Raw genomic sequence first — 25562 nt, 5'->3', positions numbered from 1 at the left:
TGAGTGTTCGGTTTTGGAGCGGAAATGGCCTGACCCCCATGTCCCACCCCCCCTAGTTCCCTGATCTCTCCCCCAGGCGACCTTCTTTTCCCCCCTGGATGAAGAAAGTCCTCAAAGGGAAGCACTTTGCCAATGTGGAAGAGGTGAAATGAAAGCCAGCAGCAGCACTAAAAGGCGTCAGAATCGAGGGGTTCAGAAACAGTTTTTAACAGTGGCAAGAGCATCTCGATAGGAATAGTGCATCAAAAGGAGAGTGCTCTGAAGGTGACTGAAGTGTTGACATGTAAGCATAGATTCATAATTTTTAATCAATAAATTCCAGGTTTTTTGAGGGCCCCCTCGTATATACTGTAATTATATATGCTATACATTATGATGTGAGTAATTGACACGGATCATGGCATGTTGTGAGGAATGCAACACAGAATGCCGTCTGTTTCTAATACAGAGTCACACGCGTGCATATCTCCTTACGACATCACAACATCTTGTTTCCCATTTCACTCACCTACAGATGTAGCCATCAGTCCCAAGATCCTCAGAACAGCATGAAGACACCTTGCATCAGTCCCTGTGGTCTGCATGTGGCATGCCATTTGCAAGTCTCTCATGAACCCCATCCCTGGGTATTTTTCTGTTGTGCATCGGCTCTACGCCATTCGTTTCTCCCACCCCCAGCTCTTGTGGAGCCACCGGGTGCCAGGTGCTTCTCTGAGCCATAGGCTGTGAAGAACAAGGTGCCATCCGTGTCTGCCCCTTCAGGAGCGTGTGGTACCGTGGGGGAGACACAGCTGATGCTTCTGTGAAGCTTGATAACTGCTGTGCTTGGGGTGTACCTGTGGTCCCAGGGACACCTCCTCCTCGTGGGGACCCCTCCCTCCCCACGAGACTGCCACCCTCCTAGAGGAGGCAGTGTCCTTGCTAATCTGTAAAGAGCAAATGGGTCAGTGAGAGAAGCAGGGGGTTTTCGGGCAGAAGCCGCTGCGTGTGCAGACATGAGGTGGAAAGACACAGCCGGACCTGCAGATGGCAGAGTGCCAGGGAGGGTGCGGGTCAGCCAGGGAGTGCAGGGCCGCTCTCCAGTGAGAGGCAGAGTCTCCCGTCTCTGGTCTCTGAATAGCTCGACTTCTATCCAGAGACTCCGATCCCAGGAGCTGAGCACTGTACAGGGCCCTTGTTCCTGAGGGCCAGAGGAAGAGGGGGCGGCCCTGGCCAGAGCAGGAGTAAAGGCTTGCTCCCCGTGCCGTGGTGTGAAGGGCACCTCTGTGGAGGGATTGGGGGGACTGGGCTGACGCTTCTGGCCGCCTGGGAGGGAACCTGGGAGAGGGCAAGAGGCCCACAAGGTCCCAGGCAGGAACGCAGCACCACCACCGGCGGGGCCTGGGGACCTTGGCCGCGAGCAGTGCCGGAGGGGCCGCCGCCATCCTGACCTTTCTTCCGGGGCTTACAGTGGTCAGACTCTAGAAAGTCGGGGCCAGAAGATCCCCTGAGTGCTTCAGGGGCAGCCACGAAGACAGGGGCCAAGGCACCCCAAACTGAAATAACCTACCTGTCGTCTTAAAAGAGTGTAGCCGTGTTTCCAACTTTGCCTAAGTCGTAACTGTAGCGTAACAAGCAAGTCTTACCAGTCAGCTTTGTTCATTAGACCAAGTTTACCAGCTGTTATGCCACAAGTGGATTACCGGTGTGCCGAGATTCCGACACCCCCCCTAGCCCTCAGCATGGCTGGGAACAGCTGATGTCTCTGGGCCCATCACTGCACGTGGTGCCCGTAGGGACCCTGGGATACTGTGTACGTGACATTTGCTGTGTGTGCCTCTGCTGAGCAGGGGTAGAAGCCACTGGAAGCTTCAGATTCATGAGGTTCAGCTTGGTGTTGGACAGAAGAAAGTCTTGTTGCAAAGTAGTTTTGACTTTTGGGATAGGTGTTGCAAAATGAGCCGATGCTCTCCACAGGGGTGATTTTTGCCATAGTGCCCATGAAGACACATGCTGGGAGCAGAAACTATTTGTGTGCACTTGAGAGCTGCTGAGTATGGGCAGGGCAGGATTGCCTTTGCATGTTAACAAGATCACTTTGGCTGCTGGAGATGAGACGGAAGGATGAGGAAGACAGGAGTGGCCAGACCGAGGGCAGGCAGGCAGAGGCTGCGATTCCAGAGGGCATTGGAGCCTGAACCAGGGTTGTGGCCAAGGCTTGGAGGGAAAGAGACAGACTGGGTGTGAGTAGGCCAGGTAGAGGTCCTGGGACTTGGGTCCGACTGAGTTGGACGAGTGAGGCTTTGACGCGGCCTGGATGGATGGCAGCGTGTGGCTGGGAGAGGCTCGGGCCTGGGCCCCTGCCGTACACGGTCTGTCGCCTGGGCCTCCTCGCAGCCACACCTGTGCTTCCTGCCCACTCGCTTGCCTGTCTTTTAGTTGCACTTGCAGCTACTTTTCCACATTTCACCCACTGTTGTGAGTTCCTTCGCTTTTTCTGTGTGCCTGTACACTTTGCCAAAGCCTGCCTCCCGTGGAGTCTTGCCTTCCTGACGCACCTCCGTCTTCCTCACATGGCTATGTTTTCCTGTCACACGTGTGCTAGAAGACTTTCCCCCCAACCTTGTTAGGCTTCCTGCAGACACAGCCTGGTAGGCTGCAGTGGGGGGAAGAAACTCGAGAGAAGCATTGGTTCTTCTGGAAGTGAGAGAGATGAGGGGAGCATGGAGCAAATGCGCAGGGAGCCACCACCGGCAGTATGTCCGGAGACACGGGCCAGCACCTGCTGCTTGGGCACGGCAGCAGGCCGACCCAAATGCAGGTGCCCTCGTGGAGAGAGCGCTCAGCCCTCAGTTTGTAAGGCTATCTGTGTGTGTTAACTTCACATAATTTTCCACTTTAAACACAGCGACTGTCCACTCTGGGGAAAGTGTGACTTATCAGTGTGCATCAGGAACAAGGAAGAAACCCATGACCCAAGCAGCAGAGGTAACAGTGATGGAAAGCTGGGCACGTTGGGTGTGAGTGTGTCCCAAGGGTGCGTGCCCTGCCCACCGGTCTCAAAAGAGGGTCACGGTGCCCAGGCCACGTTGAGCTTTCAGAGCGAGCAAGCACGTTTTGTCCCTGGAGCAGCATCTGGGGCTCAGTCTGAGCCTGTGACTGCATTGCTCATGGCCCCTACTCGAGGACACTCCCGAGTGCCATGCCTCGGCCCACTGTGCTTCCTTCAGTGAGAGGAGCTCTGCTGTGGGTGGAGGGGCAGCTTTGCGGTTGTGAGCTGGGCAAGTCCTGGAGACCTGGTGAGGATGGCCGGTGTGCTTGACACTCGCTGAGAAAGTGGGTCTGAAGTGTCCTCACACACACACAGGTCACCGTGAGGTGATGCATATGTTGGTGGACTTGATGGGGCAGTCATTTCACTGTGTTTCGGCATACTAAAACAACACATCGCACACCTTAAACAAACAGTCTCTGTTGATTCTGCCTCATTAAGCTGGAGAAAATGAAGGAAGGAAGGAAGGAAGGGCATGCACCCAACATGCCTCCCTTCCTGGTGCCCATCTCCTCTTTCCCCAGGATCCCCCCTTACACTGCCCACTGTGGAGATGGCGGGATTTTTCATTCCCTCTCCACGCTCCAGCTGCCTCAGAGGTGCCTGGTCATCAAGGAAAGGAGAGGGCGCAGGCAGGAAGGGCAGGCTGGCAGGAAGCTGGCGCCAGACTTGTCCCTTTCAGGCTCCCACGAAGGGCTTTGCTTTTCCACCCCTGCCCCCACCCTCATCCTGCTTTTCCCAAACGCCTCCGTTCTCTGGTATTACATAATATTCCTGTTAGGATCAGTTCCTGTTTTGCCAGGGAGAGGAATTGTGACTCTTTCAGGGAAAAACCCTGTTCTAACATTAGTAGTGATTGCTGGTGTCCAGTCCATGATCTCATAAGGGAAACCCACCGCTCCGCTGGCTACTCTGTTCCTGTCTGAGTCAGCGCACAGATGGGATCACCGTTCTGCCTCGGTGGCTTCCCCTGGGCTCTGTTTTTCTGCAGGAGCCCAGGGTTATTTCTCTTGGGATGATGAGCCTGCCAGGCTTCAGTTGGACGGGTTAGTTGGTGAACACTTTCGCTTAGACACAGATGCCCTGGTTACTTCCTGCCCTCCAGGGAAAACTCTCCTATGTAGTCTACAGTCCCTTCTGAAAACTTCTTATGGAGAACTTTAAATGCATTTAGAAGTAGAGGAGATAATAAAGGAGTCTCTCTGTGCCGGGCCCCAGCTAACACAGTGAGCTCGTGGCCAGTCTCCTTCCAGCTGTACACCTTCCCACTCTCCCATTACTTAAGCAGTTCCTAGACAATATATCATTTTATCTCCAAGTAGTGATTATGTATCTAAAAGATAGTCACAGTGTTAGTATTATGCTTAAGAATATTAGCAGCCGGACTCGATGGCTCAGCCTATAATCCCGCGCATTTGGGAGGCTGAGGTGAGTGGATTGCCTGAGTCTGCGGGTTCGAGACCTGCCTGGGCAGGCGAGACCTCATCTCTACAATAAATCAAAAAATTAGCCGGGCGTGGTAGCACGCACCTGTAGTTCCAGCTGCTTGGAAGGCTGAGGCGGAAGGATCGCTGGAGCCCAGCGGGTCGAGGCTGCTGTGGCCGGGAGCGACCACTGCACTCCAGTCTGGGCGACAGAGTGAGACTTGCAACGCAAAAAAAAGAATATTAGCCACAATTTCTCCGTATTCTCAAATCCAGCCAGTGTTTACATTTCCCTAGTTGTCTCAGAACTTTTTAGTTTGTGTATGTATATTTGAATCAGGGCCCTAACAAGGTCCATATACTACAGTTAACTGATAGCCTTTTAGACTCTTTTAACCCATAGGCTCCCATTCCTTCTTTCTTTTTTCTTCGTAGTTTATTGCTAAAGACACTTTGGGTTCCTTGTCTTTTGTTTCCCAGGTTTTACATTTTGTTGATTTTATCTTCCCAGCATCCTTTAATACATTCACTTTTTAAGGAAACCCTACATTTTATTTATAACATAAATTACCAGCCCTACCAGATCCACTTTTATCATTAATTTCCCTTGTGTGGCTTTTTACCAGGTAAATGGTTCCTGCCATCATGTAACTTACAATGTAATCCAAAAAATAATATTGTAAGCTCTTTTGAAGTACTAATGTCAAATAGAAAATGTCAAATATAGACATTTTTGCCATAACACAATTTATGTTTTCATGAAAAATACTATGTTTTGTGAAGTTCTATATTAGAAATAACAGTGTATGGGAAAAATTGGGTAAGAGTCGAACAGCTGAAATCTATGCCATTTTGTGACCGGAACACACATGATGCCTTCCCCCTTTCCACCCATAGTGATTGTTGCATCATGAGATCATCCACTCGACCAGGGAGACTGTTTGGTGGGAGGGGAGGGGAGGGGAGGGGAGTCTTAAAAATGCTCAAAGACAGTAGAGTCAACATGCTGGTTTGTGGGCACTGAGATACTAGGGATCGAAGTGGGATACTGAGAAAGTGAGGTCTCCATAAGAGGGACACAGTGAGGTGCAATCTGTGCTCTCTGGGGAGGGGGTGCTGGCTGCAACTACCATTGCATGTTGTATTCTGCGAATTAGCATGCAGGAAGGTTGCAGGTCATGCTTTCAGGATTGCCAGCTGGGGAGCAGAGGGACAGGAAGCAGGATTGGGCAGGGAGCGGGTTTGACCCAAGATGCAGTCCCAAGTCCTCAGCTGGCTGCACAAGGAGCTCTTCAGAACTGACCAGATCTTTGGAGGGGCCTGGGCCTTTGTTCCCCTACACTGACCAATCAGAAGGCCCAGCCCAGCCCTCCTCTGCTCCCGGGAATGGGAGGGTGACCTCCAGCCAGGTGGTCAGCTAAGAGTGGTCAGTTCTCAGGGAGTAAACCCTCCAGGGTCATAGCTCCTTCTTAATTGACTTGGCGTAGGCTGGGGAGCGGGTCCTTGCCAAGCTGAGAGATTTTGAACTTTTCTCCCTTTCTTTCTCAGAGTTGCAGTGGTGCTCATCCTGGCCTGTATCTCTTGCCTAGGAAAAATCATGTGTGGACTGTACGACGCCCCCCACCTTGTGTCAAGGGATCTGGGCCACTTTGGGTTAGAAACAAATGTTGTCAAATGCCAACCACTCAAGAGAAGCAGAAGGAGTAGCACTCTCCACTCCTCCGTTGGCTTCAGGGGAATCGTTCTGTTCACAGACTTAGCCTTGGCATTCAGGTATCAGGCTGAATTGTCCCAAGGCTTAGTGACTCTTTAAATATGTTGACAAGGAAGCAAACAAACGATTAAGGATAGTTCTGTAGGATTACATGGCATTTTGGAGCAATAAAAATGTAAAAAATGATGAAGGATTGTGACCCAGAGGCTCTGGTGGTGCCACATGGAACCTGGACCCATCAGTGGAGAAAAGGCGTCTCTCCTGTGGCTCACCCTAGCCGAGTTCTGCTGTCAGCCATGTGCAGCCCCTTAATCTGGTAGTGAAGGCGCCCAGCCCAGAATCTTTTCATGGAGCTGATCCTGCCCTCTTGAATTAGATTTTCATGGTAACAAACCTGAACACTTGTCCAGCGGAAGAGGCAAGCACTGTGCTCAGGGTTTTTTTTGCATGTGTATGATCCTTTCTCACATGGGGGGTGTTGAACACACGCAGCTCGCGTTCACCCGGTGGGTACTTAACAAACTAGCCTTTCAAAACTAGCTGGCTCAGTGTTATGAAGCGTATTCATATTCAAGATCTTCTTTCTTATTTGAGTTTGGGGTTTAAGAACCTTTGTTCTAGAGGAAAAAACAGCTTCAACCCCAGCTTATTGTTCAGACTGTCCCAATGGGATTGCTATTATAAGAACTAATTATAATTAGTACAGCAAACGTTTGTATATAAGTAAGCAGTATCCTATTGCTTGAAACTACCTGAAAGTGTTTTTATAGTAATTTAAATAAACATTTCCTCTGCCTCTGGTGTTCTTTGTAATTCAGACTGTAATTAAGTCATTTGGGTAGTTAATCACCAAAACATTATCACATGGAGTCTGGGAATCTTGTCTTGTGGACTTGGGTTCTAAAATAAAGTATTAAAGTAAGATTCTGACTTGTTAATTTGCTAGGCCAATCTTTCCATAGAATAATGCAATAAGCAGCTTTAAACTTAGCCCTAAATTAGTGGGATTTCACTCATAGCTCTAAGTGTAGTTTAGAATATCTCTCAATGCCTACCTGTCATTTAATCGTAATTCTATTGGAGTTTATGTATAACAACCAAAACTTTCTGTTTAAAATTCTATCTTTAGTCTAAAACTTTATGGGAGTTTTCAAAAAAAAGTTTTTTCCTTAGTAATATTCACATGATAAGTTCTTTATGTTTTTTAGGATTCAGAGTACTAGTAGGTTTTTCTGTTTGTTGAGGTTCTGTGAATTCTTATCTGAGGCAGACTGAGCCTGTAGGAAGTTCACTCAGAGTTTGGATTTCTTCGAACAGCAGCCAGTCTCTGCCAAAGAGCATCAGGCCGAAATGATTGGGTCTTCTTTGATTTGTCATTCGTTGCTCTCTGACATCTTTCTCTTTTCTGCACAAAAAGAGTTGTTTTAAGCAGAGTAGTAGCAGTAATGACATCCAGCCTGCCATCACCGCTGTCCCCTGACTTTTGTCTGGAACTACTTGCGGAAGTCTCATTCTGACTCTTGAGATTACATGGAGGCGTTACGTTTTACTTGACTGGTTTGAAGCATCTTGTGGGCCTGAGTTCCAGGTAGCTTTTTCACAGGTGCATAAACTTATTTTATGTCTTAATTTCAGTAAACTAGATTTCATGAGCTTTCTTTTTCTACAAAGTCTGAGCATTTAATGTCAGTACCCTTTCTAAAAGGAAGGTAGCTTTTATAGGAAATTGCTGAATAGATGCTGAAGATCCGTAAAGTCAGTTTTGTTTTTGTGTGTGTGCGTGTGTGCACTGAAACCTGTAAATAGAGTATCAGCTTTGAAATATTGATCTAGTCCTCATCCCCAGATTGTTAAGTTTTCAGATCGGAAGTCGCGTGCCTGCGTCTTTGTGTGCCTCAGGAAGCCCACTTGCAAGTCTCCTGAAGAGTGTGATCTTCTTTGTAAAGCCGAACAGTGACGTTGTTCCTGGAGTTAAGTCAGTCATTAGGTTTCTGGTCAGCATCCTCATGCTCGTCCTGCCCCATCCGCTCTGCTCAGGAGCCCCGTTTGCTGCCATGGGGGCAGAAGCACGGCCTCTGTGCCGTTTGACGTTTCAGTAGGTCTCAGTTACTTGGAACTGGATTCATCATGGTGCGTGACACGTTAGCATTAGTGATTGCAGTTTATTTTAGACTCCAAATAAGGATTTAGAACTGTTAGGCCGATACCTTGGAGGCGTTTTCTTAAAATCAGTGAAGAAAATCAGCTGTCTTTGAGTTGAAGTGAGCCATAAATATCCTACTTTCTAGTCATTTGTTTTAAAAGTATAGGATGAGGCTTCAACTGACTCAAGATCTTTACACAAAGCTCTAGTCTTAGTAATGACGCCCTTCAGGGTAAGCTCTCTTGGTTTTGTAGTTGTTCTAAGTCATATTACTTTAATTGTTCTCTTCCTACCTGGTTCCCTCTTCCCTTCCAGTTTGTTTTTCTACTTAACTTAGGTGTTTTTCCTTGTCATCCAGTAGTGTGTTGCCTGACAATTGATTAATTGAGTAAGACTTGGCCCTGTTCACAGTCTAGTCAGAAAGTTCAAGACATCCATAGTCAGTTGGAGCAAAGACCCTGAGTGCCGGGCCAGGGGTGAGGGCATATGTGATGGAGTGGTGGATTTAGTGGGCAGAGATCAAAGAAGATCGCCTTTGTTTGTCTTGAAGGAGGAGCAGCCGGCTGGGTTGAGAGACCTTCCAGGGAGAAAAGAGGACCACATTTGCAAAGACACAGATCCTTAAAAGCAAAGGGCCTTTTGGGGCTCAGCAAACATACTGATATGACTAGTCTGTAAGGTAGACAGAGGGCAAGTCCTCAGACACTCTGCTCTGTGTTACTTTGAAACAAAGTCATCCCAGAAGTTGATCTTTTATCCATAAATATTTCAGTACTTCAGTATTTATGTTTAAAGGCTAAGGGACTCTTATTTGAAATATGTAACTCCAATGCCATTATTATACTCTATAAAAATAAATGTTTAAAGTTTCACTTTCATAAAGGTCATAAGTTTTTATTTTCTTTACAGTTTCTTTGAATTAGGATTCTAATGAGGGTCACACAATAGTTAGTTGATGTATCTTTTCAATTTCTTTCAAGCTGTGGGATCTCTCTTCTCATTTGTTTCTGTTCTGCTTTCGTTTTTAGAATCTCCTTATCTCCTAGTAAATTACTCTACGTGTGGTTTGTATAGGAAAGACAGAATACGCATTTTATTTCCTTTATTTAGCAGCATTCTCCAAAGATGACCTCGCGATAAGCTTTCCTTTTTTGTGTATTTAATATGTTTCAGCGCACTGTAGTTAGTTATCAGTGATCAGATTTTTCATCTTCGGTTAGTGGGAGCTTCTTCAGGTTGGATTGCGAGTACTTTTAAAAAAATAAATTTTATTGTTTATAATTAAGGCATATAACATGCTGCTACGAGATACATTCATGGTAAAATGGTTACTGTAGTGAAGCAAATGAGCTTACCTATCACCTCACAGTTACTAATTTTTTTTCCCCAGGGCAAGAAGGCTGTAATCTACTCATGTAGCAAAAGCCCTGGAGACAATGCGCTTAATAACTGTACATGAGATCTTTGGGCTTGTTCCTCCTGCATATCAGCTACTTTCTATCCTTTGGTCCTCACCTCCCTTTCACCCTTCTCTCTCAACCCACGCCTGGAAACCACTGTTTCATTCTCTCTGTATATTTGACTTTTTTTCTTTTGGGGTTTTACATGTAGATGAGATTCTGTGACTTTCCACCCCTTGTCTCTGGCTTATTTCACTTAGCATAATGCCTTCCAGGTTCACTCACGTCATAGCAGATGGCAGGATCTCCTCCTTTTTTGAGGCTGAGTAGTGTTCCATTGTACACATGATACGCACCACCGTTTTTTATTCATTCATCCAAACAGACATTTGGGTGGTTTCTGTGTCTTGGCTATTATGAATAAAGCTGCAGTGAGCATGGGGGTGCAGCTATCTTTACAGAGTGGTGAGTTCCCCAAGAGGGATTGCTGGGTCATATAGTAGTTCTGTTTTTAGTTTTGTCAAGAATCTCTATTCTGTTTTCCATATTGATTGCAGTAGTGTACACTGGTAGATTTCCACCAACAGTATACAGGGCTCCCTTCTCTCCACACCCTCGCTAACACTTATTATCTCTTGTCTTTTTGATAAAATCTGCCCTAACACGTATAAGGGGTTATCTCTTAAGGATTTTGATTTGCATTTCCCTGATGATTAGTGATGTTGAGCGTCTTCCCATATACTCACTGGTCATTTGTCTTTTGAGAAGTGTCCGTTCAGGTCCTTTGCCCATTTTTTAATCAAGCTATATGTTTTCTTGCTATTGAGTTATAGGAGTTCTTCGTAACGATTAGATGTTAACTCCATATCAGATATGTGGTTTGCAAGTATTTTTTTTCCAATTTGTCAGTTGCCTTTTCATTTTTTTTATTGTTTCCTTTGCTGTGCAGAAACTTTATATTTGATGTAGTCCCATTTATTTATTTTTGCTTTGGTAACATGAGCTTTTGCTGTGATAGCCAAGAACTCATTTCCAAGGCCAATGTCAAGGAGCTTTTTCCCTGTTTTCTCCTGGGCGTTTTTTGGTTTCAGGTCTTGCCTATTTTGAGTTTTGTTTTTTTTTAATGTATGCTGTAAGGTCCAATTTCATTCTTTTACATGGGAAATTAGTTTTTCCAGCACGTTTATTGAAGATACTGTCATTTCCCTATTGTGTCTTCTTCGTTCTCTTGTTGAAAATTAGTTGACTGCATATGCTTAGATTTATTTTGGCTCTCTTTTCTGTTCTACTGGTCTATGTGTCTGTTTTTATGCTAGTGCCACATTGTTTTGATTACTATAGTTTTATAGTATAATTTTAAATCAGGAAGTGTGATGCCTCCAACTTTTTCTTTCTCAGAATTCCTTTCGGCATTTAGGGCTTTTGTAGTTACATATGGATTTTAGTTGTTTTTATTTATTTATTTAAATTTGGATTTTGATAGGGATTGCATTGAATCTGTATATTGCTTTGGGTGATATGGACATTTTAGCAGCATTAATTCTTCTCATCTGTGAACATGGAATACCTTTCTATTTGTGTCCTCTTCAATTTATTTTAACCAGTGTTTTATAGTTTGCAGGTCTTTTACACTCCTTTGATAAATGTATTTTTTATGCTAAGTATTTTTTGTGCTGTGTAAATGGGATTGTTTTCTTGATCCCCCCCCCCCCAGCTAAGTCCTTATTTGTATGAGATTTATCCCTGACATGTAAGGCTGGTTTAACATGTGCAAACCAATCAGTGTGATGCATCGCATCACAGACTGAAAGACAAAACCACATGATTGTCTCAGTTGACACAGAAAAAAGCATTTGACAAAGTTCACCATCCTTTCTTGATAAAAACTCTTAACCGTTTAGGTATAGAAGGAAGATTTCTCAACAAAATAAAAGGCCATTTATGAAAATGTGACAGCTAGGATCACATTCAGTGTGAGAGAACTGAAAACCTTTCCTCTAAGATCTGGTGCAAAGCAGAGATGTCCATTCTTGCCTCTTCTATTCAACACACTACTGGAAGTATTGTAAAGAACAGTCAGATAAGGGCCAAGTGCAGTATCTCATTCCTACAGTTCCAGCACTTTGGGAGACTGAGGCTGGAGGTTTGCTTGAGACCTGGAGTTCAGGACCGCCTGGGCAGCATAGAGGTCCCATCTCTACAGAAAGTTTTTTAAAAATCAGCTGGTTGTGGTGGCATGTATCTGTAGTCCCAACTACTCAGAAGGCTGTGAGGCAGGAGGACCACAAGAGCCCTGGAGGTCGAGGCTACAGTTAACTATGATTGTGCCACTGTACTCCTGCCTGGGTGACAGAAGAAAGTCCTGTCTCAAAAAAAAAAAAAAAAGAAAAAAGAGCAGTCAGACAAGAAAAAGACATAAAAGTTCTCCAAATTGGAAATGGAGAAGTAAAAAAGTATCTCTGTTGGCAGGTGACATGATCCTGTATATCAGAAACACCATAGCCATTTCCAAAAAACAGTTATTAAATTCAGTAAAGTTACAGATGCAAAATCAGCATACAGAAATCTGTGGTATTTCTGTGTACAAACAATGGCCTGAGTTACTTTTGACACAACCCTAAGTGGCATTTGATATCTTCCTTCCAATCTGGTTTAATAATCTCCAGGCCACTCTGTACACTGGCCGCCCCACACTTGGAGTCACTCATTACTCCCTGATTCCTTATTCTGTGGTAAATGATATTTCGAGACCACAGTCCAGGCATCAGCGTTGCTCATTTGTGCCTAGGTTGGTCTTTGTTCCTAGGCCTTATTACGTGACTAGAACTGTGATTTTTTTTTTTCCATTGGTAAATATATCTGAGTTTATACTCATGTTATCAATTTAGACTTGAGACCACAAGGACATAACAACCTCACTTATCTTTTATTTTTAATTACCCATGATAAGATTCTTGAAATCAATTCTAGAAATAAAAACATTTAAAGGATCACATTACTCATTTGCTTATTTCCCTTTATACAATAGTAACAGAATAACGCCAATAACTTGATTATTCAAAAAATACATTCAGAGGTTTTTTTTTTGGGGGGGCAGGTTTATTTTGTCCTTAGGGTATACCCTGTTAGATGTATACAATTAAATCACTGTGTTTTGGGGGATAACAGTTCTTTTTATCCTTAGGGTATATCCTGTTTGGTGTAGGCAGTTAAATCACTGTGCTTTAAAGCTGTGTGAGATTTCTTTTTATGTGGCTATTCAGCAGCTGGTTGCAGAATCAAGTTTGCTTCATTTGGTTTTTAGGAATTGCTTTTCTAAAAATTGATTTTGATATGTTCATTGAATTCTGATTGTGTTCTCCATTTTTGTTCTCTTGACTACAGTATAAGTTTCTTTGCTGTTCTGTAGTTGGAACTTTGCGCAGACTTGAAGTGGATCCCTGCTCCCAAGATCTTCACAGTGGTGACCTTACTAGTCAGACTGAGCACCTCTTTGATCCTGAAAAGAAAAGAAGGCTAGACTGCAGGCAGTTGTAAAACTTGATCCGTCCTGCTTGGCACGGCATAGGACATGGTTCTTCTCTGCCACCCTCCGTTCCAGAATGGAAGAGTGTTTTTCCTGAATAAGTCTGGTAACAGATACTCCCCTTTCGATGGAGGATGACTAAGGGAGTGTTCACCCCTTTCCCAGAGTTACCCAGCTCGCTGCTGTTCATACTGGAATGCTTGTCTGGGCCTTCTTCTACTTCTCTGCTGTGTTTTTATCACTTTTGCAAAAATATCCATTGGCAAAAGCCCACTCCCTTGAATAGACTAAGGAAAAACAAAAATTTAACCATAAAATTTAGCGAGAGTCCGGCTCGGTGGCCCAACCTGTAATCCCGCGCCTTGGGAGGCTGAGGTGAGTGGATTGCCTGAGCCTGGGGGTTTGAGACCCGCCTGGGCAACTTGGCGAGCCCTCATCTCTACAATAAATCAAAAAAATTAGCCAGGCGTGGTAGCCCATGCCTGTAGTTCCAGCTACTTGGAAGGCTGAGGCAGAAGTATCGCTGAAGCCCAGCAGGTCGAGACTGCGGTGGCTGGGAGCGTGCCACTGCACTCCAGTCTGGGTGACAGAGTGAGACTCCAACTCAAAAAAAAAAAAAATTTAGCAAGAGAACTACTCATTTTATCCAGATAGTGGAAATACCTGTTTTAATACACCCTTCAAAGTGGGTTCAGCAAAACACTGATTCCATGGGCTGCTAATGTGTGTTATACCACAAAGGGTTCCAGGGTCAAGTAAATTTGGGCAGTTGTGAAGTTTAACAATTGCCACATCTCAGATAACAACTTGTATCACGAATCGAAGGGAGGTATAGCACAGGTATGTTTCCCAGTCTTGTTTAGCCATGACTCCCTCCCAGTTCATCATACAGCAGCACGCTGTACTAGAAAATGGGCTGCTTCTCAGTTTGACTCCACAGGAGATCCCTGGGACTGAGCAGCGGGTTAACCTATACCACGGGGATACATTCCACAAAACTCAGATTGTGAGAATGCTGCGGGTTAAATCTCTTGGTTTCATCAACCACAAGTGCAGAAAGAAGGAGAGAAGTGATGGGACCCTCTAGCCTAAGAGAGACAACAGATGTGTCATCTAATCACCTGAATAAGTAGGTCTTATATGAAACTGATTAAAATAAATTGTAATAAAAATAAATTATGTCAATAAAGGTCATGTGAACACAGCTAGATAGGTAGTGATATTAAGGGACTTTTAAAACCTTTTTATGTGATAATAGCATTATAGTTTAGGATTTTTCTTAGAACTACCATATTTCAGCAATGCACACTGAAATAAGTATATATGAAAGTTTAAGATGTCTGTGATTTGCTTTGGACTAATCGAGGAGAGTGGGATATGGGTTATAGTTTGATAATTGTTGAAGCTGGGTAACTGGGTACATTGCATTCAGAATGTTATTCTCTCTACTTCTCCGTATGTTTGAAATTTTCAATAAAGAGTTTTTTAAAGAAGACTGCCAAATTTATATTACAGGTTGAATATCCCTAAGCTACAATCTGAAACACTTTCGGTCCCAGGCTTTTGGGACAAGGAGTATTCAACCTGTACCTTTACATGAGTTCCTTGGAAATAGCTGAGTCCGCAACGAATTGTAACAGTTCCTGCTTATCTAGATTGTTTTTCAGGAGCTCTATTTTCCCCCTTCCTACCCCTGCCCCAAAGGCCAGGATTTCTCAAGTGTAGAAGCCTTCTTGGATTTACAGGTGTGATTGTTGCAGAACAAAGCAGCTCATGAATGACACCCTCTGTGTTTGGAGGAGTGGTCTATGGCCTCACTTGTCCCTGTGCAACATGGGGTGGAATTGTCCTGTGTGAGCAGGTGTGTCCTGGCCCCCAGAACACGCAGGTTGTCAGATGGAGGCTCGGTGCCTGTGGAAGGTGTTTGTTCTGCAGCCTGTGCTTTGTAGGCACCTGATGGCGCATCTGACAGCAGATCCGTCTTGTGCTACGTGCCTAGGAGCCAGTAGCACAAGGCAGTTGGGGCAGAGCTCAAAGCAAGGAAAGTGGTGGTTCATTCCAACCAGAAAGGAAGTTCTTCTTTAAAAAAAAACAAAAACTCTATCCCTGTTGTTCCAGTTTTAAAAAACAAACATGCCAGATCTGTGTGTTTGAAAAACAAAAAGGCAATATTTTCGGGCCAAGCCATGTGAATATACCTGAAGAACCTCTCTACACCCTGCCTGCCTCACTCCCCCAGTGCCCCAGCCACTCACACACCCAGCCCCTGAGCAAGTTGAGTTAGCTGCCAGCCTGGTGCTGTCTGCTCTGGAAAGGCGCAGGAAAAGCTGATAAGGTGCTGAGGACAGACTCTCTGGTCTTATCTCGCCCCAGCACATGGTGCCGAGAGTGCATCCTTTTCCTGTCCTGGGACAAGAGACATAAACTGGCCATCTCCTGGCAGCAAGGACTTCAAACGGGGCTTGGGGCCTGCCTCTACTTTCTAGAGGAGCCAGAAAGGAGAAAGTGGGTCACGGCCTTTTTGAAAGTTGTTTGAGTGCCAGTAAAAAAATTCATGTTGTCTTGTAGCACAGCAAACATACCTTCATAATAAGACACTCACAACGAAGAGAAGGAAAGGCGAGGAGCCTGAGGGGAAGGCCAGACACCCAAGGGTGGAAATCGCCAGGCTGTTTTGTTTGGTTAGAGCTTCACCAGGACATAGGCTTGGCCTGGACGGATTAGATTGGCTTTTTGTTTGTTGATAGAAGAAGCACATGGCTCTAAGAGCCTTTGTGATAATAAGAAATTGACACACAGATGGCCTTGTATGGGAAGAGAAGAGTGAAATACTAGCTCGTTTTTCCCTCTGTTCCTCTCTTCTGCCAGGAAAGTAGGCATAACATTCCTTCCCATATTTCCATCCTGTGACATCATGAAAATAGGATGAAGAGGAGCCTGCCTTTGGGAAGTGTAGGGAGGGGCTGGTGGAGAAGCCAAGTTTTGCCTCTCGAGCCGTAGTCTGAAGGGAGCACTGTGGCACTCGGGTGACTGGGGTCTGGGCAGAACCATCCTCTCTTCCTCTGTGGTCTCTTCCTGGCCCCACCAGGCAGAGCCAGACGAGTGGCCCAACCTTGGGGTCATGGTTAGGCATCTTGTTACCATTTTTAGAAGACATTGGCTGTCTGGAAAGTTCTGACAGCCAATTGTTGAAGTGCCCAAAGTTGACAACTTCAAGAATTGTGTATATTAAATAATGTTAAAGATCCAACATTATTCTTGAAAGCTTGTTAATCTCCTGTTGCTGAGTACTATGAAATTAACTGGTCCATTCTAAATTATAGTGAATGTTAGAAATGTAATGGACCTTAAAAATCGAGGTGCTGTTTTTCAGACTGGGTTCTGTAGAGTTCTAGGAACCGCAGGGGCCTTTATGAGGGGACTTGAGGGCAGGGCTAGGCTACGTCAACCAAAGCTCCCTGATGTCTTACAGATTGACCTTCTGTGTAAGATTTTGCTTGAAGAAAAGTCATGTGATACTAAAACAATGGTGAAAAAAATTACTGTTTCCTTGTCTTGCAAATGATCCCATTTAAGGCGCAGAAAGGCCAGTGACTTATCCAAGATCACACATTCTGTCAGTTGTGAATCCGAACTTTTGACAGCCAGGTTAGTGCCTCTTCTCTTGCCTTGAATTCAGCACCCATTTTCTTTCCTTTGGAAGCTGTTACTTTCTGGCAGTGCCACTCAAAGAGTATGGCCCATAAATTAGGCGGCAACAGGATAAGGACAGAAAGTAAGAATAAGCATTTAGAAAGCTTTGTTGTAGTTTGAAAGTAATTTTTATAAGTTAGGACCTGTATTTAATATGCCTTTTTAAATTTTTCATTTTCCTAGTAATTTTTTTCCTTGGATTCTATCAAAATCTTGCCCCACAGTGGACTGGAGATATAAAGACAAACAAATTAATTCTTTACCCTTGATAGTAGGAGAAGCACTGTGACATAGGGCATTGGCTGTCCAGGTTGGGTCAGGCAGGGGCTACAAACACGCTTTGTTGCAACTGAGATAAGTCTTGCTCTAGGGAAGCTTTTCGGATTCTGAGCAAGAAGGGAGACAGTGTTTCTTGTTCTTTTTCACGTCAACTTGTAATCTTTTTGTTGCTTATAAAATAAAAAGTTATTAAAGCTTTCATTAAAACCAAGAGAAGAGGTTATTACAGGACTATATATTTAATTGCAGTATCATTTACTTTTTAAACATGACTAATGTCAGAATTTTGTTTACTCTTACTAACTTCAGTATCTTTTCCACATTGAATAACTTTGTCCTACTGAGTTTCTCCTAAAAATATTTCTGAAATATTTTTATCTGCTGTATTTATTTCTGATGAATTAAAAACAGTCTGTGAAAATATTAATATACAAGAATTGAAGGTGTTGACAGTTTTTCATTAATAAACTGTATTAGCCTAAATTAATTTGCCTTTCTCTTAAAAATAATCTTGACTAATTATTTCAGGTAACTATTCATACTCTGTTCTTAGTTTCCAAAAATTTTATTCTCCAAAAAGATCTTATTTTCTGAAAATTTTTGATTTTCTACTATGCTTTCTATAAATGACCTTAAATTTTAGTTGTTGTGATTCGCAAGCAATTTTCAGATCTTCCTGTGGAATAAAGAGGGAAGAGACAGAACCTTCTGCTTCTGTTCTGTGAGTGTCAAGTACTAGCTTTCAACTGTTTGTAAAAGCTGTTGTCCTGCCTCTAGAGAGCTGGGGAAAGAACCAGTTGACCTAGAATTAGAAAATGCAGTCGATTTGGATTATTTTTAGACTTCATTCAGAGAAGTTGGTGCTGATGTCACATTGATCATCTCTGGCTTTGGAGGAGTCTCGTTTATCTTCCGATGGCCAGTGTGCTGTGAGAACTTGTCACATGAGTCACTGTGACTTTTCAAGCCTGAGGACCTTTCAGGATGCCAGGAAACCTGCTCCTCTTTCTCTTCCCCCTTTTTCCTCAGAGGCTGAGTGACTTGTCAATGATTCTGATGTCAGTTATTTAAGGAGTCATTACCATAGAGAACCATTCTCTTAAAACAGATTTGTGTTGACTTTTCCTAATGAGTGGCAAATTGAATAGTTGACTAGGCATATGGAGAAAGAAAAGTAAAATAAGCCTGCTCTGTTAGCATTGGCCTTCATATGAGGAATTTGGCATTATTTGTATCTCTCTACTAAAAAGTCCAGTGGAAACCAAGATAATGTATTTCTCCCAGTTCCCCCATTCTCTGAGATGTCCAGTTCATTTGTCTGAGTTTGTAAATTACAAGCAAAGCTCTGATGCGTAATCACTAGAAAGGTATCTCTGTATATTGATTGAGCCATTGAGAATTCTGTTTGATGTTAGATCACTTCATAACCAAATTTTTACCTTGTTTGCCATCCTTTGCTGCTTGAAAACAAGCAGCATTCAGTAGTCTCTCTATGATTCGGAGGCATAATTCAGGAAAGTAGGCATTCTGTCCTGGGAGGAGACTGAGCTGAAGTCTCCATACAGCTCAGCACCCTCCAATTCCATACACGTGTGTGTGTGTGTGTGTGTGTGTGTGTGTGTGTGTGTGTGTGTGTGTGTGTGTATGTATGCATGCATGTATATAAAGGTGTATGTGTGCGTGCACTTGAAAAGCATCTGACATTTTCAAAAGTTAGCAGTACAATCTTCTTAAAAGCAGATTATATTTTATAATAAATTCATTCATTCAAATATTTACATAGCACCTATTATGTGTACTTGTATAATGAGAGAGAACACAAATTTCCAGAAATTTTTTACTGACAAAATTCAAAACTTTATTTAGGTGCACTAATACTTGAAATTCATATAATTTTCCCTTATCACAAAGTATTCACCCTTTGATTTTTTTGCCTTCCAACCATTCAAAAATGTAAAACTCATTCCTAGCTTGTGGGTGGTACAAAGGCAGGCCCACGTCCACAGTTTGCCAATCCTTGTTCTGGAGAGAACCCTCGGGAACCCCTGCAGAGTGGGCTTCTAGGAAATGCCATGGGTTCCTGTGCCTGTTTGCATGTGTGCACAACACACAAATACACACACACATTTCTATATGTTTTTCAGTTGAGTTGCTATATCATGCTCATTCTTTTATTATATCTTTACTTTTTAAAAACACCACCTCAAATCAAAACTCCTCTGCAGTCAGTGGGGTTTTATATTTGTTTTTGATGCTTGTGATGCTAATGCTAAAACTGATTGTGTCTCCTAGGCAAATTCCTTAAGACTGGTTATTACTGGGACTTTGTGTGTTTAGCTTAATTCCAGATGTGAGTGAGGGTGTCTTGAAAAAAGTATAAGATTTCACACTTGGATAAACTTTTTCTGAATGTAAAAATAGCTCTTTGTCGGTAAGACCCCGAATGTTTTCAATAATCTGGAAGCCACGAAAGAGATGCATAAACCACAGAGGTGCCATAGAAAGAAGAGACGACTTGCTGCCGTGGTGGTGTGATTTAGGCTTTCTGCCCAACGTTTTTGAATCACTATGTCACCTGGCCTTCAGTGCCAGGCCCGTTCTGATGACTCCCTAGAAGCAGAGGCTCTCCCAGGTTGTGTTTTCAGCTCTGGGTACAATGTAGGCTGCGACTTAACAGCTTGGTACCAGAGGCTGCTGGTGGGACTTGCATCAACCGTTTGTCTTCTCCCAGTGAGCTACTGTCTTTGTGTCTGGTACATCCTAGAGCTCTCTTCTCTCCGACCTTGCCTTTGGCAGCAGGAGCAGTCCAGCCCATGCCAGCACTGCTTGTGTTGAGCTAATCCCGCAGAAGGAACGTGACAGTTCCACTGCCACACAACACCTCACTTTTTTCTGATCAACTTGTCTCCTAGAGGGTGACTGTGATACCATGTGGAGTAACAGGCTGAAGGAGAAATGTGTGGATCCTTTGATTGAGCTCCTGCGTGTCACTAAGGGCCTTAGGGAGCAACTGGCTGACAGCAGCGGATGGCACTGAGGTGCATCTCGTGTAGTTAGAGGGACCCTTGGCATTGTGAGTCAAAGTGGTATCTGCTGAAAAGGGAATGGCTTCATGTGGGTGGGGAGAACCTGTTCTCAGAATGCTGATTCTTTTTCCCGCTTGCCCGTCCACGTCCCTTCTCGGCCTTAGACCTGCCTGATGTGTAGACAAGTCTGTGCCCACAGATAGAAAGGATTTTGGTTCAGTAGGTGGTGGGGGGAGCCCCTCACGGCCTTGGTCCAGTTGGGTTGGGTGTCTTTGTGCTTCAGTCGAGCACCCACCATACCTTTGTTCCTCCTTAGCGAGGTTGTATGAAAACAAATGAAATAGAAATGGTCCCTGTTCTCAAGGAATTTAGTATTTCCTTGGGAAGATGCTTGCAAAGCCAAATATATGAAAATGGAAAATAGAAGCAACTAACTGCTGCTATGGGTAATAAACAAGAAAAGGTATTCACAAGGATCAGGCTGATTGAAGGAAGCAATCTTACACTTGATTTTCAAGAAAGTCATGCACGTGACTATACATGAAGGATCTGGAAGAACATTCTAGGCCAGCACAGTGAGTGACTGAATCAGTTCATTCTGCCCCCTCTGTTGGAGAAGGGCTTAAAGTATACACACAAAGTTTAGAAGAAGAAAAAGTATGCGCGTGACTGACAGTGGGTCTCAGTAACACCCTCGTCTTGACGAATCACACAAAGTCACTTCATACTTGATTCTCTCTCTGTCCAAAATGTTTGGGTGCAACTTCCACCTCTCAAGGATGTGCCAGGACATAATTTATGTTGATCAGAACTGCTCTGCTGAAAAATCTGGAAAAAGTACGGCATGTTCTTCCAACCCACTCACTTGCCGAGCTTTCTTAACTTCTCACAGGCCAATCCCGCACACACTGATGACAGATAGGCCATGCTGGAAGCGAGCATTTGTTCATCACCAGCAATCGCCATCAGAGTGCATAATCCCAGTTGCCAAATCCATTAGCCTTGAGCTCTGGGTGTCTCTCCTTTGGATGAGAAAAGTTCACTGAAGGATTACTGTTGCGGCATGACCTCCGTGTCTTCAAGCATCAATCTTCCTGTCACTTTTAGCATCAGCAGTGATAGATGAGCCGGGCCAGTAAGTCGAAAGGCTGGCCTTGGAAACCCTGTCCCTGGACCAGACGTTTGTCCTAGGTAGAAAGATTTTGCAGGTACGGTGCATGTGCTCCGAACTCCGCCCTCAGTTCTCAGTCCAATCTGCTTCACATCCCTGCCCCAAAAGATACCAGCAGCATTCTTCTGAGAGTCATAAAGAGAACCTTCCCTATGTAGGCATGTCACTAATAACCCATCTCCGTGTACATGCTTGAGTGACACGAGAGCCCGCCCTTGGCGAGTCCAGAGGTGTACGGCAGGCCCTCGGGCTGCAGAACCTCCAGACAGAGGTTCCCAGGAGAAGCAGCACAAACTCCCAATTTTGTGACGTTTGAGGAATGTTGACATGCATGGTTGCGGGCGTGTGTCAGGGCCCTGAGAGGTTGTGGTGTGTTGTGGTTGACGTCTTAAGGGTCCCTGCAAGGTCATCTTTCCATGGCATCTGCCCTTGGGTTTTTCCTTGGTGGTGGTTCAGAACTGCCCCAGATGGGCTTAGGCATCAAGATTCTTCAGCTCTAATCATGGCACACGACATGCACCCGTGAGTCACCCAAAACCTCCTTTCACTGGTGAGGACACTGAGTCCGAGGGCACTGGCAGTGGAATGGGCCACCCCACAAAGCAGCTGCCTTGCCGTGGTGCAAGTGTGCGCATCCATGAAGAATCCCTGTCTGGGCAGAAGGTTGGGCTTGGGTTTTCCTTTCTGCTTCAGAACCGGCACACTTTGTCAAGTGAATGTACGGGCTAATTTAACAAATTATAAAACTCCTTAGCCTGGCGTCAGACTATTTTTATTTATATGAATTGCACGCTATGTAATGTAGGCTTATTCTCTTGAAAAGTAGGATCTGTGTCTGTGGACTTGTGTTTCCACATCAGTCAACTTAGTTGAGCGTGAATCTTGGTCCCTGGATTGCGTGATGAACGGGTAAATATTTTAGTGCTGGGGGACTTCTGAAGAAAGAGGCAAGGTGACAGGGGAGTCTGTAAAATGTGGGCTGGGAGTCAGAACGCCAGTGAGGAAGCCAGGGCTTTGTGCCCGGCCATCATGGGACCAGGCCTTGCTCCTGCTGTTGCCCAGCCATGAGTCCTTCTGTGGAGTGCGTGCGTGAGTCTCACCCCCTGCCTCCACGGCACAGTGAGATGCATGTGGTGTGAGAGCCTGACACGGTGGTGACGGCTGTCGTCTTCTCAGTACACACGGGTCTGATCGCTTTGGGGGCATTTCCTCACTCGGCTGAGCAGAGCAGTCGCATGGGCTCTTCTAACTAAACTGTCAGGCTCTGTGACGGAGGGAACAGGTACTTCTGAGTCATCCCAGTTCTGACCTCAGAATATGTACTGATTGGTGGACATGAAGGCCCAGTTACCCTTTGGGAAAGTCAGTCAGTCGTCAGATGTTTCTGACAAGTAAACACACTTGCACTGCAGGAAGTGAGAGGACCATGAGGCTTGCTGTGAACAGACAGCGCCAGTCCTGCCTGTTTATATGATTAGGTAACCAACGCCCAGAAAGGTGATGGGATTCATCTAATGACCTCCATGAGTTAACTGCAGGAATCGGAATTAGAAAGAAAGAGAGACGTTTTCTGAATCCCTGAGCTTAAATCAAATGGTCTGCCAGATGGTTAGCTAACCACACCCCCTTGGTGGTATTTTATATGGAACCAGAAGTGTGTGAGAGATTTGTAAATGTGTCTCACTGGTTTTTGGAATACCACTAACAAACTTGGACATTCTCAAAGTTTATGAAACAGTGAAAGTCATATTTAAACATTACACATTTTTTTGAGGTCGTATTGTGTGTTTAATGGACATGTGGGAAGATGTAGCTCATCGCTAAGTTTTTCCAGGTCCTGTTCACTTTGGAAAGAGACCAGATATAAAAAGCACTAATTTTCTTGAAAAGATGCCTTGGCTGAGAATATAGAACCAGGTATTGTAATCTCTGTAATGAAGCGGAGTTTCCCGTGTCAAGTGTATGAAATATGAGTCCTGAACATTGCTCTTGCTAGAATCAGATTTTCACCATATTCCTCCTTTGCATCTGTGGTTTTTAAAAATCGGTTTGCTCCCATAGGCTGGAAGGCATTAAGCAGCTCCCCCAGCAGGTCATTGGTTTGCCTGCGCTTTGCTGGGGGTCAGTAGGGCTTGGGTGCTGGTGCCTCTCTGGCTTGTCTGCGTGCCCTGCTAAGCCCATGTGCATGGCCTGTGCTGGGTGAACGCATTGTCGCAGGAGATGATTATGCACACACTTGCTTTCTGGGGTTAAAAGACGCGTTGAGGGCAACCCCCTCAGGTCCCTTTCCACTGTGGGAGCTTTTCTGTCCTCTCAATAAATTCTGCTTTCCTAAAAAAAAAAAAAACTCACTGAATTCAACAGGTGACTCAAAAATGGTCTTGCATGTCCCAATAATTAGAAGTGTGATTAATGCCAGCCATTAGTTCCCCTGATTAAACTGTTCAAGGCAGGAATTCAGAAGGCAGAGAAGAGAGGAGCAAGGGAAGGAGTCTCAGGACTTTGCTTGCGTGTGAGGTCCCAACTCGCACTCCAGGAGAGCTGCCACACCCAGCGGGCCCCTGTAGAGCAGCGAAGCCCTCAGTGAGGCTTCTGTTGCGCAAATGGGCCGCCGTCCCAGAGCCTGTGTCGCTGTGGGGCTGTGATGTGCCCTTACACAGGAAGCGGGATCTTCTTTGTTGGCCAGATGGGGATTGACTCGCACCGGGAGAACCCTGAGAGGACTTTCATCCTTCTCTGCGATGTTTCAGCTCTTTTTCAACAGCTGAAAAATAAAAAGACAAAATGACCTGGTTTTTGTGTCCTGGAGCAGCTATTTTGTATTTTTCTCAAAATTGCCTGATACGATTCCAGTAAAAAAAAAAATGAATGCTAATAGATAAAAACCTTAAACTTCTTTCCAAAACTCAGTTGATTTTTTCCTCAGTGTTCTGCATTTTACATTTTGAAATTCCAAAATTGATGACATGATTTTGGTTTTTTAGCCCAGAAGCTGAAAGAAGTAAGGTTAGTGTTGATTTAGCAAGTAGTGAGTTGGTAAAGGTACTCTTTGGCGAAAGCTCTGTGGGACAATTCTATCTGAGGCCCATTTGTCCATTGATGTAATATGATTCAGCTGCAATTGCAAATGGGTCATGACTGATTCCACTGAGCTGTTTTTTTTTGGGGGGGGCTACCGTTTCAAGAAAATACAGGATTTGTTGATATGTGTTAGCCTGTAATGTGGTTAACTGCACAAGCAAGCTTGACCAGCCGCATTCAGAATAATTTGTAGAGTCCTGATTTGGAAATTGCTGTATTCAGAAAGACTTTCCCACTGTCCTGACATGAAGGGGTAGAACAACCAGCCTCCTTCTGTGAGGATAAATTAATATGAAGAAAGAAGCCAGGTAACTGTGGAAACCTAGACTGAGCATTATTGTTTAATGCTTGTGTCCAGCCTCTGTGGGGGGAATTACTCAGACATTGCTTTTACTATGGCACATTCCTTATGCTCTTCAACTTAAAGGCACTTCCTTTTTCACAGGTACGGTTTTGTCACCTTGCTGCCAGCCAGCCACAGCCCCTGTGGTGATACCAGCATTTCCTTATTTATCCCAACTTCTTATGCTAGAAATTTTCTCTTGCTTCTCGAGCTTTATAGCGGAATGTATTTAGTGAAAATTAAAATGTAGACCTTTCTTAATCCCAGCTGTTAGGTGTGAGTAATTCCTCAAGTTTGAAAACAGGACTAGCACCATCATGGGCATCTGGTTCGTGTCAGAGTAGGACTGGGCATCTCCCTTGTACCCAGGCTCTCCCGTTCTCTCAGGGAGGAAGTGAATCAGGACACTTTCAACTCAGCTGCATTCTCTTCAGGAGCAGTGGCAGAGTGCTGCTCTGGGTAGCGGATGGAGGGGCGGGGCTGAGGGGGATGGGGGAAGGTTCCCAACAGGCCAGGCTCCACATTGGAGTTTGGCTCCTGGCCTCATGGGAAGGGTCGACCTAGACATGGGGCATCTAGGTTTCTAGGTCAACGCCAAAGGCCCGTGTAATCCATAGCGGAGCTGCAGTCCATGTCTAACAACATCGTGGCGCCCCAGCACGCTAGTGTCCTGTTTTGTTTTGTTTTTTGAGTTGGAGTCTCACTCTGTCGTCCAGACTGGAGTGCAGTGG

General features: G+C 44.7%; 1 protein-coding gene across 1 annotated transcript in view; it reads left to right on the top strand.

Annotated features, from left to right (window-relative positions):
* Window positions 1-25562, top strand: part of PINX1 (PIN2/TERF1 interacting telomerase inhibitor 1) — a gene marked incomplete at its 5' end in the record, with an annotated part of 68297 nt that overhangs the window by 41477 nt on the left and 1258 nt on the right. The window lies entirely within an intron of this gene.

This window comes from Carlito syrichta, unplaced genomic scaffold, assembly GCF_000164805.1.
Source record: "Carlito syrichta isolate Samal-C Ts95f unplaced genomic scaffold, Tarsius_syrichta-2.0.1 Scaffold154899, whole genome shotgun sequence".
Lineage (NCBI taxonomy): Eukaryota > Metazoa > Chordata > Mammalia > Primates > Tarsiidae > Carlito > Carlito syrichta.
This window is presented reverse-complemented; position numbering and strand designations above follow the sequence as displayed.